Here is a 17,495-nt window from a genome sequence, read left to right as displayed (position 1 = left end):
TTCTCTCTCTCCCTCTCTCTCTCTCTCTCTCTCTCTCTCTCTCTCTCTCTCTCTCTGTACTGGCTGTTTGCTGTCTGTGTGCGTGTGTGTGTGTGTGTGAGCAGAGCCTGTCTGTACGGTCTATGCTCGCTCGCCCCAAATGGACGGCTTCCGAAGTGTGTGGACACGGATAACGGGCACATCACTTGACTTTCTCCCTTGATCTCTTTATCAACGATTTTGGCTGCTTTTTCATCTGCTGCGAGGGCTCTAGTGATGTCCTAGCAGTTTCTCTCTGATGGCATCTCCTGTCTCCTCACTGCGTGCTGGATTTAATAACTAGCCCTTCTGGATACACCACGTTAATGTAAACAACTCTACGTTAGTTACTGATCCGGTAAGACCCTTTTTCATATGATTCTCTTGAAAGCTGCTGGGTGGGAGCCTTTAGAAGCTTTTACTGATGCCAAAAGAAGGCTGATGTGCTTTAGCAAGGTAAGATGAGTCAGATGGGCAAAGCTGTGCAGTGAAACAGCATCACTGTATCACACTGATTAGAATTATGTATAATTAATCATGTAGAATTATGGTAATTGCCGTGTTCCTGTTTTCTAAGTGAACATCAGCTGTGTGTGTACACGGGAGCAGTAAGCAGTATATGATCTAGAACATATGAGTATGCATGTAGGGGGCTGGCAGAAGGTCTTGGGTTCTAAATCTTTGGCGCATGTTCTGAGCTGAAAGGTCCCTCTGAGACTCAGTAAGGACCAGATGTCCGGCACAGTCCTCGCCGTGCCAGACACAACTCTGGACAGGTGGAGGGAGCCTGATAGAGCTACTTTTATCACTGCTCGCGCACACACATGCAGGCTTGTATTCCTACCTTTGTTGGGTTTTGCCATTGACTCCCTCAATGAATTGCCATTGTGTTACTGTACAGGTGAATAGGGTCATTTTTTAAAATAACCCATATCACAATGAATCTTTGACAGTTGATTACTCGTATCTCATAACTATTTTTTGTATTGGAAGTTTTTCAAGAGATTACATTTAGATATGCAAATGAGACTGCTTAATGAGACTATCTACTTAAATGTGTATATATTTGCGTGTTTAAAAGCCTTTGGATAAAGTCAGAATTATTATTATTATTATCTTTTTTTGAAAACTCCAGAAAAATGGTTTTACAGAACAGGTTTTGAATTCTTATTATTTATTTATAAAACATTATTAGAAAACTTTTTCAATTCATTTTGTAGAACAAAATGCTCCAACTATTAGCAATATATTAAGAAATCCTTTTGTAACAGCCTTTAGAATAGTATTAAGAATTAGTGTTGCTGTTAGCATAAAGGAATCAGACTTTTTTTAGACATTTTATTTAGATTCTACAAGAAACAAACTTTTCTGTGATATATGGCACAACAAAGTTATGTGACAGAGCTAAGACTACATCTAATTTGCTAACCTTTGGAACATGCAGTTAAATGTGAGTGAACATACTGGTTTAACACACAGAATTAAGCAATGTTGTTGAATTTTGAATTTCTATGATTACAGCTTATGAGATGTCATGTTATAAATGCAGTTCATTCAGAAAAAAACTAAAAAAATAATTTCTGCCTTTGACACAAATGTTTCATTGACCGACCACTTTTGGTTCTCTAAAAGAACCATGTTTAAAAAAGAGATTTGTGAGTATAAAGAATCAGAACCTTCACGTTTTAAGCGTTCTTCCTGGATCCTTTACATTATATGGAAGTTCTGTAATCTTTGAAAAGGGAATTCACACTCATGTATCTTATTTGCAAAAAATGATACTATAAAGAACCACCCATCCAAAGGTTCTTTAAGTGGTTATTCTATGGCATTTTCTAGAACCCTTTTTGACACCTTCATTTTTAAAAAATGTAGCTAAATACTTACAATGAAACAATCATAAATATCATCTCAATAACCAAAAGAGTTCTTTGGATGCAAAAATGAATAAGTAAAAAGAATGTTCCTCAGGGGAATCTGCCAAATGTCATCACAATATCAAAAACACCAATGAATTCATGTTTTCTGTCATCCTGGGGACACTTGACATTTGGTCCCCACAAAGACCTGAACACACATACACACACTTGTGGAAGTATTTGGATCATTTTCGGGAGCTGCATGTTGTCATGCTGTGGCGCAGTTCTCTGGACTCATGCAAATAACATGATGCTGAACATAGCTAATGTAATATTTCAGAGCTGAAATCTTGAGATGTGTGCTATATTTAGTCCTGTGGCTAGCACAGCCGGAGAGAAAGCTAGAAGTCATCTCCACGTTCAGGTGCACGATTTCCTCCACTCGTTCCTCTAGATGGGTTGTTCACTTAAGCGAAGGCGGGTAGGGAACGAGAAAGAGAAAGAGACAAGCAATGTTAATGGCTTTTAGACGGGCAATTACATTATGGCTTTCGGAGGCGTTTGGAAAATATGGGTCAGCTAACATACATTTAGATGAAAAAAAAAGTGAATAAATAAATAAAAAGAAAAAAACTTTATTGATAGGGCACTATGCAGAGTGCAGTCTCACCTGCTATTACTGTAAGGAACATCAATATTTATCACATTTCCTCTTTCAGAGGGGAAAGCAGAATAAGACACTGTAGGCAGGGAAAAATAATAAAAGATAAATCAGATTAGTGGCCATGGGCAGAGTTTCCACCTCTCTTCCTCCACCCATTTTTCATCTCTACACCTTCGTAGTGGCTTACAAAGCAGAGCTGGGGGAGATTGGGAAAATAGCTGTTCATTTAAATAAAAATGATTTCAGATACCCAATTTTTTACAAGTGAAACCTGTCATTGATTTTTGCTTAAACTTGTCATTTCTTTGTATTCTGAATCCAGAGATCTAGCAGTTAGCAATGATATTTACATTCACTATGGGTTAATTTTACCAGGAATACACAGTCATTTTGGTCCCGGCTCAATAGCACTCTAAATTTATAATACTGGTAGGACTAGAGTCTACACTATATCCACTTTCTTTAGTAGTATCATGAGTCGTATCAGTTACCCAGTCCCGTCTCCTCCTCGAGGAACATGAAGCGATTATAATACAGCATGACCCCATTATCACTACTGCAGTCGTGGTCATGGGGCCATGTTTTCCTGGCAGACAGCACATGATCAGTCTCATAACAGCTCATAGGAAGATTTGGAAAGAAATTTGACTGCCAAAACTGCCAAACCTGCTCTGACTTTGTTTTGGATTGAGCTTTGCTGATAATCCTACCTTGACTTGTGCTTTGAAATGGAATTTTGCAGCAGCCTGTGTTGTGAATAAGGAATGGGTGGGAATTTGGTCCACTTGGGAACCTCCCCTGAGTGTACTCAGCTTAAAATATTGTGCTGTGAAGCTCCTAATGTGCAGTTCTGTTGCTGATGTTGCTTCCAGAGGCAATTTGGAACTCTTTAGTGAGTAATTCAACAGAGGATAGGCACTGTGCGCTTCAGCACTCGGTGGTCCCACTTTGTGGTCTACTGCTTTGTGGCTAAGCTGTTGTTGCTCCTAGGCGCTTCCATTTCACAATAATAGCATTTACGCTCGGCTGGGGCAGATCTAGCAGGACAGACATTTCACAACCTGACTTGTGGCAGAGCTGTCATCCTATGATAGTGCCATGTTTAAAGTCACTGAGCCCATCAGTATGACCCATTCTACTGCCAGTGTTTGTCTATTGAGACTACAAGGCTATGTGCTTAATTTGATCTTCCTGTTAGCAACGAGTGTGGCTGAAACACCTGAGCTCAATAATTAGGAGAGGTGTCCCAGTACTGTTGTCTATATAGTGCATATAGTTCCAATGCTAGATTGTTTTTTCAGCAAACTGAACTGCTGATTTGTGCTTGTTAACATCTGGTTAGTACTGTTAAATGTTAATTGATTGTTGAAATTAATTTTCCTCACTTTTCTGAAATATAATAGTTTGTTGTAGTATGTAAACACTGTTAAAGTTTCTAAACCTACCATTCAGGACCAGTTTATACAGTATATATATGAAGACTAAACTGCAAAACCTGTTTTGAATTCATTGTTTTTGTCACATCAAAACAACACATATCAGCCTACAGCAGTTAAACCAGTCATGTCGAAGTTATAAGTGTTTCAGCCCAGAGCAGAGTGTTTTTTGAGTGAACAGGGTGGCCAATCACAACAGAGTACATTTACTCATCACTCTTAAAGGCACAGGAATAAAACAGCCTGTTTAACTGTAAATGATAAAGAGTGGTTGAAAAATGCAAAAATTAATTTCAACTGTTTTTGATACATAAACTACACAGAAGTTATAAGTGGACTTAAAACTGCATTTAGTGCATTTTCTTGAATCAAATCAACAGTTATTTCTAAAAGTAATTGAACTGAAAGACAAAATTAAAGAAATGTATTTCATTCCTCTCTACATTTGGATGAAGTACATTTAATGCATTACATTTTAAGTGTAGTTATAATTTAACATTGGATAAAATAAATGAGACCAATGCAGTCCACCCCGAGAAGTCTCAAATATATACAGCAACAACATATAGTAGTGTATTTACATGAACAAGATCATTTTATTGACCATCAAAACCAAGTACTTGGTTGCTTATATATACAAATCAAGCAGGTAGCCTACATACACTACAACTGTATTCCTGTTTATATTCGCTTGCAAATAATTCCCCAGTGGCTCCTTCCATGAACGTCGTTGTTAGCTTGCTGTCTAGCTATGCAGCATGAATTAATAAATAACACCATAATACCCTGAAGTCTTATTCTGCTCTTTAAGAATGGGATTTCGTCCCACTTGAACACCGAGATAATAGAGATAATCAACAGTTCAGTGGCAGTTCAGACATATACAGCAGATCATGTGTGTGTATGCTGTATGTAAGTGACAGTACATTAAGTATAGCTTAAGATCTGCTGTATGCAAACGGAAACTGCTGTGCCAAATTGGCTTTCAGAAGGTGGAGAGTGGAAGCAGACTGTGAGAAAAACAATACAGCCGATATTGATCAGTCTGAGTGCTGCTGAGGAATGCCTCAATCCCTCTCGAGCGTCAGAGAAAGAACGTCAGCAGACTGCTGGAGTGTGACCGCCACTGAATGACCCTGTGTTTCACTCAGACAGTCCACACTTTTCTTTGCACAGGTTGGAGACATGCCATAAACAATATTAAATTGTAGTTAAATGAAGCCATAAAGCACACCACAGTGCTAAAGTCTGTCTAATACAAACTAATATACGCTGCCTGTCAAAAACTGGACACTTTGCCTTTTTTTAAAATTGGACTTTTCTCACTGATACTTTTCAATTTAGCAAGCATCTAACACAGCATATACAGCACGGTGCAAAGGTCTTAAGTACCCAAACAGATTGTTTAAGCAGTTTATCTGGACAGTGAGGCCCAGAAATGGTTTAAGCATAGTTTTAGACTGAACCAAAACATAGTGAATCACCACCGGAAACTCCAATAGTCGTAGGCTTAAGCTCAGTCTAGGTGTGGGACACTGACTACATATAAAAACACCATGTAGCAATAGATCAAATACAAATAAATATTAACGTTCCTGTTTTCAAAAAAGTAGTTCTTATCATTTGACCCAGACCTCACTTTCCATCAGCAACACACTTGATTAAATGTAATGAAGAATTGATTAACTGAAGTTGGTATTAAATGAGAGCTAATAAATACCCAATACCAGGCTGCCAATAGGAAAGGATTGAAAATGGTCAAACAAAAGCACTGACAAACATAAAATCATTACTTTTGTATCAATGTTATTTGTATTTATTCTAGTATTAGTGTTTCTTTGAGCAACAGTGAGGCCCAGTATTAATCATATTTATGATCCAGTTCTTGGTTTGGCTAATCAATATTTCATTAAATTGAAACAGGTGTGCTGCAGATGGAATTTAACAAATCTATGAGATGGCTTGGGGCATTGAGGAGAAATCCAGAACCAAATTTGTGTTCTTCTATCCAGCTTGTAAGACATCAACTGCTTTTTTGAAACTATATTATTCTTATTGTTTGTATTGCATTGTTTGGTTAAATTTTTTTCTCAGTGTTATTGCAAGCTATATACACTAACTGAGCACTTTATTAGGCCCCTACCTTGTATCTACACTCATTGTCCATTTTATCAGCTCCACTTACCATATAGGAGCACTTCGTAGTTCTACAGTTACAGACTGTAGTCAATCTGTCCGGATTTTGTTATACCACCTTTACCCCATTTATCATCAGTCAGGACCCCCACAGGACCACCACAGAGCAGATATTATTTGAGTGGTGCATCATTCTCAGCACCGCAGTGGTGGTGGTGTGTTAGTGTGTGTTGTGCTGGTATGAGTGCCTCAGACACAGCAGTGGATTAGACACCCCTACCTTGTTTGTATATCTTGTAGATAAAAAGTCAGAGACAGTAGCTCATCTGCTGCTCCACAGTTTGTGTTGGTCATCCTCTAGTCCATCAGTAGTCACAGGACGCTGCCCACTGGACTGGACCGTTGGCTGGATATTTTTGGTGGTCTATTTTCAGTCCATCAGGGACACTGAGGTGTTTAAAAACTCCAGCAGCAACACACACTAACATACCACCACCACGTCAGTGTCACTGCAGTGCTGAGAATGATCCACCATCCAATAGTACCTGCTCTGCGGGGGTCCTGATCATTGAAGAACAGGGTGAAAGGGGGCTAACAAAGTATGCAGAGAAACAGATGGACTACATCTGTAATTGTAGAACTACGAAGTGCACCTATGTAGTAAGCGGTTTTCTTAGGTAGGTCTTACAGTAAAGTGTTCAGTGAATGTGTATATATATATATATATATATATATATATATACAGGGTGATTCAAAAAGATCCATCCAATTTCAAAGCGCAATATTTTTTCAAGCGCGAGGTGCCTAGGAACCAATCACATACCAAACTGAAAAAGAGGGTCATAGAGTTTGTGACTGTCACCGGAAAATGGCTCCCTTCAGTTTGCGAGGAGATGGCAACTCCTGAGCAGAAAAGGTATTGTGTTCTCCACTTCAATAAGAGTGAGTCCGTCATAACAGTGCAACATGATTTTCATCAAAAATATTTACACATTTTATATTGTTTTCTTAAAAATACACCCGAAACTGACAAAAACATGTTCTTTTTTATTGAAAACACACACAAAAAAGTTCTCAAACTTTTTACAGGCAGTGTAATTCCTATTAATTTGTTGATTGAACAACACAAGCTGCTTCATTTTGACCTGATATTAGTGTGCTTTGATAGTAAGGGGTTCAATTTCAATCAGTTTGTAACACTGGGTTAGGCGTGTTTGAAAAGCAGATGAAAGCAGCTTTGACCCAGTGATATTGAGTGAGCTAATCAGTGCTAATGGAGCTAAAGGCACCTGCTGTTTGTAGCCCAGCAAAATGTAGACCACAGTACCTGCTTAAGTTATATATTCAGGCCTATCTGGCAGGTGAAATGCTTCACCTTTTTTATTAACTCCATTCATTACATCCATCAGAATTCATCCATCTACTCATTAGTTCATAATAATGACTGTTAGAGTGATGAATCAGACAAAACTAATGCAATGTGTGACATACTGCTTTCTATAAAAATGAATGAAAGAATGTATAGCTAAAAACACTAGTAGCAGCCATTTGAAGCCTGAATTTTGTCTGTGTTTGTCCATTTTGATAACAGTATGTCACACAGTGTCAGAAATGACATAAGTTTATTTGAGATTGCTGAACATCATGATATGAGGTAACTGTTTGGTGATTTAGGTGTGCAGTTTTCACAGTGCTAATTGGTGGCTATAAGCTTACTTATTTTACTTTTCAGCTACATTAACCTTGTAGCTCCACTGCAAAACTAAAAAGGTAAACTTCAGACATTAAACATGTTTTGGGTGATCACATCAGTTCAGGTGAGGAGAAAACTGATGAATTCAAAGATGACTGAATGGCTTTGAAAGGAGCCGTTCAACCAACATTGTATTCATATTCTGAACTAAATATGTGTAAAATATGTGTTAATTGAGTTGCTCAGAGACATTATATGACCTGTTGCCAGTCTGCTTGTGTTTCACATTCATCCAAATGGCTACCGTGCATTTTCCCCATTAAATTATCACTTCATTATACCAATCTGTGTATAGTAATGGTGAGATGAAATTGATCTATGCTTTGCCCAGAGGTTATGGATAGAAGATCATGCAAAATCATGCATGCAAAATAAGTAGCGTGTGTGGAAAAAGTACAACAGCAGTGGACTGAAATATGCTTGTACTTCTGATTTCCACTCATGAGATATGAGCAGAGATGTATTGCTGCTGCTTTACACGCTCGCTTGAGTGTTTGTTTTCAGTGTGTAAGATCCAAAATGAGCATGTCTGCTCCCGCTGCTTTAAACCATAAAATTCCCACTTCACTCACTTGACTTTTCTTTCAATTTTTGCAAAGGTCAGACAGGATTATCAGAAAGAAGAGAAAGAAAGTAAATGAGAGAGAGAGAGGAAGCAAAAGAGAGAGAGAGAGAGAGAGAGAGAGAGAGAGAGTGTGTGTGTTATAGTAGAGAAAGAGAAGGAAGCAGATTGAGGTGGCTATGGCCTAAGCCAAACTGGAAACGATTTAAAGGAAACCAAGTGGTGCTTGTTATCTGTGGGTTCAGGGATCAGAGAGAGAGAGAGAGAGAGAGAGAGAGAGAGGAAGAGAGAGAAAGAGAGAGAATGAAAGTAAAATGGTAACAAAAGGATCTGAATTTGAATGTATCTGCATTAATCATACTGATCATAACAAAAATATTCTGACCCAAGATTGCCAGAAAAGTTCATAGCAGTAAGTTCATATAGAGCAAGAATCTTTTGAGATGTGTCAGATTATACAGCCTTATTTAGTACACTGAAAAATAATGTTTTCTGACTTTATTGTGCCAAGTGGTTACACACAAAGTAAAACTGTTACATTAACACAATTGCTTTCTTAAAATTCACTTGTTTTGGCAATTATTGTGTTCTTGTAATACATTTTATTCATGTGCAAACACTTGACACTTTTCAATTAATTTTTTCAGCATAAGTGAAGAGGCAATTACACAGTAAGCGGATATTAATAACGCAAGTGAGCTTTATTTGTTTTTCATGAACACCATGAAAGCTTTACCTCTGGCCTAATTTCTGGGTGCTTTCATATTGGTACTCGAATTTGTGCTTGGGAAATTTTCACTTGACCATATCAAAAACATTGAATTTTCAAACAAGAGTTTGATGTGCTTTATAAAATCTACTGCAAAGTAAATACAACCCATTTACAGAAACTACGCTGTAAAAACAGCCTACAGCAATTTAGTCCAGCCCATTCACACTGTTGAACTGAGTGTTTCAGCCCGGACTGCTTTTTAATCGAGGCACAATACAGGGTAGCCAATCAGAACAGAGCTCATTCACATGTATCAGTCTTAAAGGCACAATAACAAATCTGCATGGTTAATAAGGAATAAAGATATGTTGGAAAATGTTCATTTAATAGGTAAGGGGACCTTCTCAGATGTCTGAAACACCTCTTTGGAATTCCAGCCCTTTTTAATTGTTATAAGATGACATCATCTTGTAACTCACTCCTTATTGCCTTTCTACTGGCAAGCTTGGTGCACCCTCAGCAACTACTGGAGGCCAGGAAGAGGTCTTCTCAATCTTTCTTAAATCAGATTGGACTCAAAACTGATACGGCAGAACCGGCACCATTATAAGAACAGCCACCGCAGTGTTTACAGCTGCTCAGGAGAGAAGGCTCTGTGTGCATTATATAGACTGCAAGACAGGGGCAGAACATCTAGTGGTGGATGCTGCTATCACTTCAGAACAAAGTGGGTGAGCTGACCAATCAGAGCACACTTGGCTCATTGGGAGGCAGGGCTTAAAGACACAGGAACTCTAACAGAGCGTTTCAGACAAAGGGTGAATAGAGATGTACAGTATGAGAAAAATAATGTGTTTTTGGAACACTGAAGCATGTAAATCTATTATAGTAGAGCCCAAAAATAAAATGATAAACATATGAGCATAAGAGATCCTCTTTGATTATGGTACATTAACCACACAAACATCATAATGAAAACATATGGAAATGTAGGATATGGATGCTTTAACATACTGAGAACCTGACCTGTAAAGCCTTTAAAACCTATAAAAAGCCTTTAAATTCTGTAACATTCTATGTTGGTTTTCTGGATTTTGTCATACATATTGTCACTGTCCAATGAAAAGCATGTATCTCCACTTTTGTCATTTTTTATTGTTCTCCATCATTTGAACTTGAGCAGTCCTTCAGGTTGATGGACCCACAGAAATGCTCCAAAATGGCTTGGCATAAAATCCCTTTACATTAACTTACTTTAAACATAAAGAACATATTTGCCCTCTCCTGTAAAGTTAGCATTGTGTAGATACGTGTTTTTCTTTGGACAGTGACTGTATGATTCACATGTAATTAACTGAAATGAACTTTTCCGGTCTCTCCATAGAAGTGAAACCTATTTTAAGTCCCACATATTTGCCAGCTTGGCCACCAATTGTATTTAGTATATTATTATTATTATTATTATTATTATTATTATTATTATTATTATTTTATGAATATGACTGTAATTCAATCAGCAGACCACATAGGATCTATGACAGAAGTAACATGATGTGAAGTTTGTTCCAGGCTGAATTCACCATTACTCTTTTTTGCCATATGATGTATCTGCACCTTGGAGAGACACTTTTAGTATCATCTTTAGTTTTATCACGTTTATATTTAGTTTCACCTTCAAGGAATGAAATTCATTATTTATATGCCTGTGCAATAATAGGTTCAGAAAAAAAACAAGCAATTTGGATGAAAGCCCAATTGATATCAAAGGAGTTTTACCTTGTCAGGATTTTAATCCAGCCTCTGACATTTAATTTGGAGGCAAATTGGGGTGAAGAGCGTGTGCTGGGTGACTCTGTGTCGGTGGTGAGGAAACAGCTCCATTCCAGATCCAGCAGACTCTGATTACGGCTTTCTCCTCTTTTCACTTGTACCACTTTTATACTCCTGCCGTTATTCAACAGGAATGACAATGCAAAAGCCTTCCGTCCACCTTCACACAAAAGCCTTAGAGAAATGATGAATGCTAAGGCACAGTGTGCTTTATGAAGGATGGACAGATGTGACTTAGAGGTGAATCTTTTAGTGCTCATGTATGAGTTCTGGGGTTTTTTTTTGTCTGAGTCTGGTGAAAGGCCTAATTGGATTCATTGTAACTGCATTTGGTCATGAACGATTGGATTTGAGAGCTAATAAAAGACTAATAAAAGGCATTGAGATTTAAACTTAACACAGCATAAAGACCGATGGTGTCTCCTTCTCTCTGCCTTGCTTTTCCACTAGCCCTCATTCACTATGTTTCCATGGAGTATTTTCCAAGTGTGCTGCCTACCATTCACGGTTCCATTAGAGCTCACGTATCTCCTCCGGTTGCTCCATAATTGTGAGGGCTCTTTTGCTTCTTTATTGTGGCATGCATTATTCAGAGCAGGAATTGCTCTATTCGTTCATTTACCCATTTCAGTAATCAGGATGCTTCCATTTTGTCCCTTAAGGACTGCTGCCTGTCTTATTGTTCTCTCATCTTCCTCAGCATTGACTCTCATCTTCATCTGCCAGTAACTGTTTTAGCTTCACCCTTTAGCACCGAATGAGACATGATGATAATCTGGACGTGTTGTTTGTTCTTTCTACGCCCACTTCGTCCTTCTACACCCACGTGTATAGCACCGAAAAAGGTGAGAAATAACACAGTGTGCCCTTTTTAATTTGAGAGAGTGTCTCCTCTCACCTCCAGCCATGTTCATTCAAGATTAGACATGGCTGCATTCTAGTCATTAATTCAAGCTGAGAGGAGCAGTGGGCCTCTAACATGCTATGAAAGGTCTTACATCGACACTTACATGCAAATCCTGCTTTCACCCTTATACCTCATATCAGTGATAGATATGCTCCATCTTATTCTACAGTGGGCTCCTGTCAGTGTTAACCATAAGTTATCCAGAGATGCAGACTTATTATACACTCAATTCACACTACTTATATATTTATTTATATGTAATTACATAATAATTACATTGTTCCAAACTGTATTACATTTTCATTGGATTTCCATACTGTATCGACTGTTTTGAGTCTGCATTTCTGACCTTTCTCTGTTTGTTTTCGTGTCAAAAATATCACAAAAACATTGCAAAAGTATTCATGCCACAATAACTTCTCATCACATTCTCATCATACTCATCTCTTCTCTATTGAGAAAGTGTAAAAGGCCTGAATTTACTTCATTCAAATGAAATGTGTACATGAATTCCACATTAATGGAGTAAGTCTCATTTTATTAAGATAGCCCCCAGTAGACATTGATGTTTAAATTATTGAGAAAATATCCATTGAAGTTAGGATTGGTACCAGGCATAAGGACCAGACTTAGGATTAACATTAGGTTTTGAGTTGAGGTTAAAGTTAGGGTTAGGGTTAGATTTAGGAAAAAATAAGGTTAATTTCATAGATATTAGTTGAATGTCAGTTAAATTTTATATAAGCATCTACAACACATCTCCAGTAGGCTGTGCAAATAAACTGTTACTTAAAATGTATTACATCAACACAGTTTTCTAAAAAAACATAGTGCTCTGATGTTATGTATGTGGAACATATGTACGCATTTAATCAGGTAAATTTATTGTATCACTTTCCCCACTGCACTTTTACTGCAACTTCTACTTATGTCAATCAAACAAAATAATCAAAATGGAAAAAGAGGGTACAAGGCATAAGACATAGCAGTTTAGGAAGGTTATTCCTATGTGTTATAATTAATGTTGTCAAAGTGGTAATGCCACAACAAACATTTATTTTTTTTGTTTTGTTTTATTTATTTATTTATTTATTTTACTCTGTTTACACATTTTCCTTGTTCCCTTCAAAACATCCATACTTGGTCAGGACATGAAGCCTGGCTGCATGCATGCTGCATGTGAGTCTGTGACTGTAGTCCTCCTAATCAAAACCTTTTAAATGCTGCAAAGTTATACTGATGGCTCTCCAAAGTTATTTCCGCTACTACAATACTGTGACTTTGTTTATTACCAAAGTACACCATGTCTGAAGCATCATTTACAAGCAAAATACACCAATGATGCTGAAAATATTGGTAATTCAGCAGACTATACTGGACAGAGCTCACAGAGGATCTATAAAAACAACCACAAGCAGCAAACTAGCTAAAGCAACAGCAAAGTGGAAATCTCTGGTTCACCTTCAAACAAGACATAATGTAACGATTTGAGCTTGAGAGACTAGAGTCGTGGAGAACCAATGACTGTAGATATTTTAGATATGTAATATATACACTCTTTGGTTGGAACATGCAACCATTTTGCTCCCACTGGACACCGATGAAAATTGGAAACAGAGTTCCCCCTGTGGAAATCACATGTAGCTGGATTTTACTTCCTGACCAACTATGGGTACTTTGAAGGGTCAAACCATGCATCTACATGATGAAGATGATGTTTACTGAAATATTGAAAGTAACATGTTACCTTCTGATTAAACTTATTTTATCTATTCTTATAGCTACAGTCATGTATAAACGTTTGAAAACCTCTGGTCAAATGACATGTTTTAGTCATTTTCTAAGTGAAAATAACATTCATTTATAACATGGCATTTTTCTACATATTTTAGTGTACAATCTTTAACACATTAGAAAAATATGTGCAATAACTTTTGCAGAGGCCACATTTTGGCTTGTTTTAAATTTCAGCAAATAAACAGTAATTGTATATGAAAATGTGCAGAAATATATACAAGATGTGTTAACTTATCAACAAATCAACAAAACATGTCATTTGACCAGGAGTGCTCAAACTTTAGCACATGACTGTATAACAATATGCACTGCTTTTTAAATGCTTTTAGCTTGAAATTTATGCCAGACAAATATGATTAATTGTGATTAGCTGCACAAAATAAAGTGATTAATCAATAAGTGTAATTGTTTGTTAATTATAATAATAGAATTCTAATTATAGAATAATAGAACACATTTTTGTAATGTGATTTTAACCAGTTATCTCCTAAATGTTGACTGTCACCAGTTTCTTATTATATCTCATATTTTTGACATGATGGAATAATGTATCTATTTTTCACAGACAGGATCCATCAGGGTTGCACTGTTGCTGAGATTATTTTGGCTTTTTACTGCCCTTTATTAGAGTTACATTATATTGTCTCATCTTTTGCCATTGTTCATTCACACATTGTCCAGAGTGTGAGACTCTCTCTGTGTGTGTGTGTGCGTTTTACCTCATGCTGCATTGTTGCTGCATGTCATCCTAACCCCTCTACCATAACTCATCACGTCCCTGTAGCGGATAAACTATTAGTATTCACCAGGCTACAACTCACACTCACACGTGTGTGTGTATGTGTGTGTGTGTGGGTGTGTGTGTGTGTGTGTGTCAGAGAGAGAGAAAGAGAGAGAGATAGAGAGAGAGAGAGAGAAGGCCGTTCCTGATTCTGCTGAGTGTGAGCTCTTCAGGGTTAGAGAGAAAATCAGCTCTCAGATCATATGATCTATGTCTCAACAAAGTCCTCTCCCTGAGAAAACAGCCTCCATCCTGCACTATTAATCAGCCCAGAGATTACAGCTCAAGAGCAATTTTCTAATTAGTGTCACTGTTCAATATTAATTAAAAACTGGTGAAATTAATCAAAACAGCACTTCACTAATGCTTCTATAAAATACTCATGTACCCCAGTGAGGCAGCCCGTCTCTATGTAAACTACCTTTTTTACATGTTAACTCGCTACCTTTGTAAGTTGTTTGTAAGTTGTTTGATGTTGTGATGTTTTCATGTACTTTGCCAGTTTTGTAACTTCTTGTGCTTCTTCAGTGTAAGGAAAATGCAACCATCTGGTTGAATACTGGGGCTTAAAATCGTAATTTTGGTGCCTACCACATCTCTCTTCAGGCCATGAGCTGGTATTTGAACATTTTCTTAAAAAGACAGTTTCTGCTGGGTCTTGAAATATTTAACCAGCCTCTCCATATTGAGTTTGGTTGACTTTAGATGTCTGTAAGAATGATAGCTGTTAGATGTCTGGTCACAGCTCACCAGCTCAGACATGACAGGGACTCAGACACTCCCCATACCTGAACTCTATCATTTGCAGCACCTCGGGTTTCTCTTCTGGAGCTCAAAGGTTCTGGTCCTCTCCCACGAGGACCAAAGACTGATGCTTGCTGCCAAACCTGGTTTCCTCTCTACTCTTGGCATGATTGTTTGCCTTGAGATGCTTTACCTGTCTAGAATGCTAAAATGAGGATAAAAAAAGGTCCATAAGTTTATCATTCTTGTATGCAATCTTCCATGATGTGTTAACTAATTTAGTTACATATACATTTCTTAGATTTCTCATAGTAACTAAGAAAAGGACTAAATATGAGTGATTAAATTTAGGGTTAACCATCAAGTGTACTTCATACAAAGACTATTTTGAACCCTACTTTTTAGACTTTATTATTATTTACAATAATTTCTAATTTCTGTTTTCTAACTTGGAATACATGAATAATTACTACTCCTACACTCCAATTCTTAAATATTTGCTAGGTTCAGATTTCAATTCAGATTTCTGATAGCCTGTCTCTCACCTTTTAAAAAAAAATTGGCCTCCATGTAACTACACCTTCTTGTATCTACACTCTTTGTCCACAGCACTGCTGTGTCTGATCACTCATACCAGCACAACACACTAACACACCACCACCACATCTGTGTCACTGCAGTGCTGAGGATGATCCACCACCCAAATAATACCTGCTCTGTAACAAGCTAACTGACCACTGAAGAACAAGGTAAAAGGGGGTAACAAAGTATACAGAGAAACAGATGGACTACAGTGCTCCTCTACGGTAACTTGAGCTGAGAAACCGGACAAACACTGTACATACAAAGAGGTGTTCCTAATAAAGTGCTTGGTGAGTGTATATAATCATAAGATCATTGTTGCTATAAGATCAGGGTCAGGTTCCAGATTACGTTCAGGTTCAGGTTCAGGTTTCAATCCAAAAAGGCTCAGACAGAATTTTCAGGTTAGGAGGAAATTAAAGGTCTAGTTTCAGCTGTTGAGAAAGTCAGAGTCACTGAGACTTCTAGTTGTTCTTTTCTGCAGGCCCCCCAGTGGCCATTCTGCTGGCAGAATGGAAATTGACTCAGATATTTTGAATTATTATAATCAAATAAAATATTTTCCTTGTAACTCTGTTATTAGATTAAATAGGACACTGTAGGCTCTGTGTGTGTGATATGACTGATGAGCTGCTAGTGAGCAATGAGGAGTGAAGGGGAGGGTGAGAACCCCCTATTGAGAAAACAATTGACACCTCTCCACAAAGACAGACATGCTGGGATAAAATAGACAGCATAACTGCAGCTTTCTTCATATACAAAAATCACGTACAGCTGCCGCAATGAAAGAAGCATTTCACCACAATAAAAAACACATTAATAAATGTTGACCTACTCATATGCAGAGACCTCCAAAACAGATGGAAATTGTATGGCTGCTGTGAAAAGGGGTTAGTTTCTCTAATGCAAAAACAGTACCAATCATGAATAACAACTATGGAGAATGTTCAGAAAAGCTCTTCTAGTTTCTGACATCATTGACTATCTTTGGCTGTCATGTAAAATATCAAATGTGCTATTGCTGTATTCTTCTAGCAATTTCATGGTAACAACTGTAAACACACATTTTCTTCCCAAACTGTACAGCTGCTATTCAAGCCTACAAAATAAGCGTGTGTGTGTTTGTGTAATATTGAGAGTTCTCAATGTACCTGTGTGCTCCTGATCGCAGGTCTACTTTCTTTGGGGAAAGCTAATTAGTCACGCTTCATTCTCTCTAACAGTCAAGGTTACTGTTATGCTTAGGTATGCCTGTTTATAGAAACACATGCACCCCAGTGTCGGGTTTTTTAGTAACGCACAAAGGTCTTTGTTTTCTTTTCCACACGCTAATGACACTAAGCATAGGAGTCTCACTAGGTAATGGGATAGAAACATAAACAATAAGCCAGACATAATTAACAAAAGTGGAAAAAGCCATTTCCGCAGGTCATTAGAGGCCATTGTGTGGAACAGCTGACACATAGGAAGCCAAACCTAATGTGCCAAACAATGCATAATTACGTTTCACATCTGAACAAAACAGAACGGTATCGTCTCCTACTATGTAGATATTACTGTGTACTTTCCTCTGTATTTTCAAATGATAATGGTTTTACTTCTGCTTAAGTATATTTGTGAGGAAGGCATCTACTCTATACTGCTTTGTGCTTGACTTTATTATTTTATTTTAGACCAGTACAGCAAAACATGGGAATTGCTTCTAACGAAGTCC

The 17,495-nt window shown here is 37.6% G+C and overlaps 1 protein-coding gene across 1 annotated transcript in view; it reads left to right on the top strand.

The window, feature by feature from the left end:
- The first annotated feature begins 95 nt into the window (after positions 1-95).
- The window catches only part of lingo1a (leucine rich repeat and Ig domain containing 1a), a 144,270-nt gene continuing 126,870 nt past the window's right edge, over positions 96-17,495 (top strand). Inside the window, exon 1 of the mRNA XM_036576583.1 lies at positions 96-376. The gene's annotated coding sequence lies outside the window, so the exon portion shown is untranslated. The remainder of the gene's footprint in view (positions 377-17,495) is intronic.

Source organism: Colossoma macropomum, unplaced genomic scaffold, assembly GCF_904425465.1.
Source record: "Colossoma macropomum unplaced genomic scaffold, Colossoma_macropomum, whole genome shotgun sequence".
NCBI lineage: Eukaryota > Metazoa > Chordata > Actinopteri > Characiformes > Serrasalmidae > Colossoma > Colossoma macropomum.
Note: the sequence above shows the minus strand (reverse complement) of the source record. Positions and strands in the feature narration are given on the sequence as shown.